This window comes from Bidens hawaiensis, unplaced genomic scaffold (genome assembly GCF_021521415.1).
Source record: "Bidens hawaiensis isolate Kalapana, Puna unplaced genomic scaffold, B.hawaiensis_p1.1 tig00042494_1, whole genome shotgun sequence".
Lineage (NCBI taxonomy): Eukaryota > Viridiplantae > Streptophyta > Magnoliopsida > Asterales > Asteraceae > Bidens > Bidens hawaiensis.
The window spans coordinates 17,056-22,740 of record NW_027497538.1 but is presented as its reverse complement, the minus strand read 5'-3'; positions in this window follow the sequence as shown (position 1 = coordinate 22,740).

The window sequence follows — 5,685 nt, the reverse complement described above, 5'->3', positions numbered from 1 at the left end:
CTCTCTTTTCTCTTTGGTCATCTTCGAGAGAGCCTTCTCCTTAGCAGCAGCAGTTGATCTCAGTGCAGCGAGAGTCTTTTCATGCTCAGCAACAGTCTTCTCGTAGTGGTGTCGGGCAGAATCTAGCCTGCGGAAGAAAGTGGAATAAGCTTGGCGAGATACTTGGAATAGTAAGAGTTAACAAAGATAAAGGATCCTTACAGTGGATAGCATGTTCAGAATTTGCTTTTCAGCATCAAAGGGATCCTCCATGTCTGAGCTCTTCTTTCTATTGGTTCCTGACTTTGTTCGGGTTGTGATTGAACGAGGCTCAAATGTAGGAGTTGACTTCGGGGTCTTTTGCTTGGTAATCATGCAATCAATATCCTTGAGGGAAAACTTGGAGGCAGATTTTCCTGATTTTGGAGCACCTATAAACGGCAATTGACAGATAAGTTTTCGATTATTAACACTTTCTATACTAAAAGTTATTATTCTTACTTGACATAATTGATTCTAAGTTTGGTCTTTGAAAAGATTCAACAAATAATGCTTGAAAAGTCCTAATTGCAGGATCCAGTGATAAAATCCTCTTCACTCTGTCTTCAACTCCCGGAAGATCAATCAGTAAATCCCAATTTTCAACTGTACAAGTAATAAAAGTTATTATTGGAAGAATGAAGTATCCTATCTAGATTATCTAAGGATCCTAGATCCTACCCCTTGGTATCCACTTCTTGGGAAGATTGTTTCCACCTGGGATGGAATCTCGTCTTACGAAGAAGAATTGGTTTTTCCAGAAGGTGCTATTAAGGGTGACCTTTGAAATGGGACTTTCTTGGTGAGGTTTCGATTTAAAAATAAAGCGATGGGAACCGTGGGTAACAAGATTGTATAGATATGCTAATTCTGCTAAGCCAAACTCGATTCCCTCCTCTACGATTATCCTTTCTATAGTATGAAGGACTCTCCACAACATTGGCGCGGCCTGGATATAAAAAATCCTCGCCAAGTTAAAGAACTTTTGGGTGAAAGTAGGAAATGGATACTTGTAACCTATGAGAAAAGGCTGAGCCGGAAAGCAAATCCAATTCTTTGAAATGCTGTCACTTCGAATTGAAAAATCGAAGGGTCGAAAAACTGTATCTGCGAGAAAGTATGACCGGATTCCATCAATATCCGAGTCTATAAATTTTACAGGTTTCGGAGGACGGTGATTGAAGAAGGTTTTATGAGTACAGGTCATCGGGATGTAAAAAGGAAGAAGAAGAAGATGTAGAAGCAGTTGACATGTTGAAAGAAAATAAGCAGAAAGGAGAATAACTGGAAGACGCTTGGATATTTGATTATGTGATTATTATAATTATCACATATATAGGCGGCGAGTAATTATGGTTAATAGATATTGAACCGCCTGACACACGTCTAATCGCCTTCTGTTTTGTAGGGTTTTTAAATTTCAAAATGACAGCAGTTTCGCATAATCACCCGCCATTATGGGGGCAATTGTTAGGCCACGTTTTTTATACTGAGGATCCTTTATCCTTGACTGTCTTATGGATAGTTTATCCTTGAAATATACATCAGGATATAAAGGATCGACGATCCTCGGTATTGTTTGTTTACTAATGATTGCGTTTAGTATGGTGATGTGTTAGACAGGTATATCAACTTTGAGACGAACTTGCATCAATTATCCTCACAAGACAACCTTTAGCTGGAGCATGGATCCAGGATTCTAATTCAACATAGCTGATTCTGGACGAACTCTCTAGAAGATTGACGTTCAAATAATAACAACTGTATCTAGACCTGGTCTACCGCTTTGTTCGCTAGTGAGTGACTATCAGCACGTGGTCAAAGAGCACGTTGGTGAAGAATGGAAGACTAGCGGATTTATAGGGCGAAGTTGTTAAGTTTGTTAATTACGTTTTCCTTATATATTTGAGTATGATCGAGCTAGAAATACACATGTATCTACACACACACTAGAGCAGAACCGAACACTCTCTCTCTTCACTAGCTTTCGTTGTAATCTCGATCATAAACTCCACAAACACTTGTAATACCTTTTTGTTAATCAATAAACTCGACGGTGATAGTTTTCTCCGTCCGGGGGTTTTTTGTGCCGGAGACCACGATAATCACATACTCACGGACCAAAGGTTACCTTGTTGATCATTGACTAAAGTAATCCGACCAAAGATTATCTTATTAATCCTTGACCGGAGTTATTTTACCAATGATTACCTCGTTAAGTTTTGACCGAAGTAAGACTATCGTGATTAAGGGCTTTTTCCCTCGTGATCAAATCATTGTTTTCACCTATATTACAATCATACACTTGCTTTTACCGAGTTAGCACCTTACCACACTTAACAGATTTGGATACGTGATCCTTGACAGATTTTTGTCCAAAACAGTGTGCATTCCATGAGGATTTTGGCCATCAGACCGATGATTGTATTGGTTTAAGGAGGGAAATTGGATACCTCCTAAATAAGGGCCATTCAAGGAGCTATTGGGAAGAAAAAAGTCTAGGATCCAGGTTCCTGAAATGTACCACAAAAAGCAACTCCGCCTCCGCCAGACGCATCGGTCATCAGTTTCATCTCTGGTGGATCGGATATATGTGGAACTTCCTTCTCTTCGGCCAAGAGACATGCTAAAGAGACGAAGCTGGAGAACGGGGAAAGACTTGTCATATCCACTACCTTGACGACAGATAAAAGAATCTTCTTTGATGAGGAGGATAAAACAAGCATCCAGGATCCTCATCACGATGATTTGATTGTAACTTTATTTATTGCTAACCATTATGTGCGCAGGATCCTAGTTGACGGTGGAAGTTCAGTCAACATCATCCAACACGATGTACTCCAGAAGATAAATATCCTGGATTCGGAATTCATTCCCCGAACCTCTGTGCTAGTTGGCTTCAGTGGGGAAACAAAGAAAACAATGGGGACATCAAACTCCCATTATACATTGAAGGGTTAAACTCTTACAAAAAAATTTGTATTATTGATAATTTGTCTTGTTGGAATGTTATTCTTGGCAGGCCATGGTTACATGGAATGAAGGTTGTAGCCTTTACTTATCACTAGTGTATCAAACTACCAACTCCTTGGGGAGTAGTAAGAATAGATGGTGACCAGGTGGAAGCTAAGAACTATTACTCCTCCTCCATGAAGCCGACAGCTAAACAAATGATAGCATAACAACTACCGCAACATCCTAGGAACGTGCTAGAAGCTCGAGAACAGGACCTAAAAGAAGTATCCTTGGATCCCGAGGATCTAGACGTAAAAGTTTTCCTAGGATCCAGTATCCCTAATGAGATTAGAGAGGATATAGTATCCTTCCTCAAGTGACGAAAATCCACATTTGCCTTCAAGCACTCAGACGTGATAGGTATTTCAAAAGAGGTAATTACTCATAATTTAGGCCTTGATAATTCCATTAAACCCATCCATTAGAAGCGAAGGAAATTCACTCCTGAGATGAACGCGATCATACAAGAAGAAGTTGAATAACTTCTTAAGGCCCGTATGATTAGATAGGTTAAGTATCCTCGATGGTTGGCTAATGTGGTTGTTGTTTATAAAAAGAATGGAAAGTGGAGGGTGTGTGTCGATTTCACCAATTTAAACAAGGCGTGCCCCAAGGATCCTTTCCCATTACCACATATAGAATCTATGGTGGATGCAACAGCAGGACATGAGATGCTTACTTTTATGGATGCTTCCTCGGGATTTCAACATATTCAGATGAAACCATCTGATCAAGAAGACACATCATTCATGACTCCTACTGGAATATATTTCTATGTTGCCATGCCTTTTGGACTAAGAAATGCAGGTGCAACTTATCAACACTTAGTCAACATGCTGTTTAAAGACCAGGTAGGGAAGATCATGGAAGTCTATATAGACGACACGGTGGTCAAATCCAAGAAGGCTGAGGATCATCTTAGAGACTTGGAAGAAGCCTTCAATATCCTTGATCAGTATAACATGAAACTCAATCCATCTAAATGCCATTTTGGTGTTAAGGCGGGAAAGTTCCTTGGTTATATGGTCACTAAAAAGGGTATAGAGGCTAGCCCGGAACAAATACAAGCCATCATCAACCTGAAGTCACCCGTGAATGCAAAGGATGTACAAAGGTTGACTGGAAGAACTGCAGCCTTAAATAGGCTCATCTCTCATTCTTCGGAGAAGTGTAAGGATTTCTATGACATCCTTAGAAAGAATAAAAGTTCGAATGGACAGAGAAGCATGATGCTACACTCATATCCTTGAAGGATTACTTATCCTCAGCACCAGCATTAATGAAGCCAATAGATGGGGAACCCTTATCCTTGTACCTAGTTGTTTCAGGTAATGCAGTAAGTGTTGTGCTTATAATGGATCATGAAGGTGAACATCATGTTTATTATGTATGTAAAGGTCTTCTATATGCTGAAGCCAGGTATTCTCATTTAGAAAAGTTAATTCTAGCACTTATTATGGCTTCTACTAAGTTAAGGCATTACTTTGAAACTCATACTATAATTGTGAAAACTAACTATCCTATCAAGAATGTTCTTAGAAAACAGAGATGTCAAGTAGGATGGCTAAATGGGTTATAAAGCTGAGTGCATATGATATCCAGTACGAGCCAATGACGGCTATAAAGTCTCAAGCATTAGCCGACTTTGTGGCTGATTTCAGTAGTGATCTACAAAAGGAAGCAGAATTAGAGGTTCAATAGTTAGAAGAAACAAAGGATCCTTGGATCTTGTTCACAGATGAGCATCCAACATAAGAGGAACAAGATTGTGTATCCTACTAAAATCGCCACAGGGGGGCATAATACCCCAGTCTATAGCCTGTGAGTTTCAAGCCACAAATAATGAAGCGGAATATGAGGCTCTAATTGCAGGTTTGCAACTAGCTAAACACATGAGGACCAGGTATCTTCAGGTGTATATAGATTCGTTGTTAATAGCTAACCACTTTAATGGCCCATATGCTGTTAAAGGTGAAAAACTATACAAATATTTAGATATTGTGAAAGAACTGTCAAAGTTCTTCGATTCTTTTAGTATTATACAGGTACCAAGGGAAGAAAATGCTGGGGCAGATGCCTTAGCAAATCTAGCTTCATCTTTGAAGATTCCGGAAGCCACGAATATTTCAATCATCCACATACTCTCACCAGCAATAGGAGAACAAGAAGTTGGGGAAATAACAAATAACAAAGAGATTGTGCTTTGGTATCTATTATCCTCAAATAATCAAGGATCTTGGATCCTTCCAATCAAGAAGTTCATTCAAGATGGATAGATTCCCGCGACAGAGAATCCTAAATCCTTAAAACTTAAGGTATCACAATACATTTTATTACATGATATTATGTATAGGAAATCTCTTGCAGGTCCATACTTGAGGTGTATCGAAGATCCTGAAATTCAAGAGGTGCTTAAAGACTTTCATGAAGGAGATTGTGGGAATCACACTTGAGGCAGAGCCCTATTCTCTAGAATTCTAAGAACATGGTACTTTTGGCCAACCATGAAGAGAGATGCAATGGAATATTCAAAGAAGTGTGATGCTTGTTAAAGACACAACAACATCCGATACCAGCCAGTGGAACCTATGTATCTTATATCCTCATCATGGCCTTTCATGAAGTGGGGCATGGATATCGTGGGTAAATTAC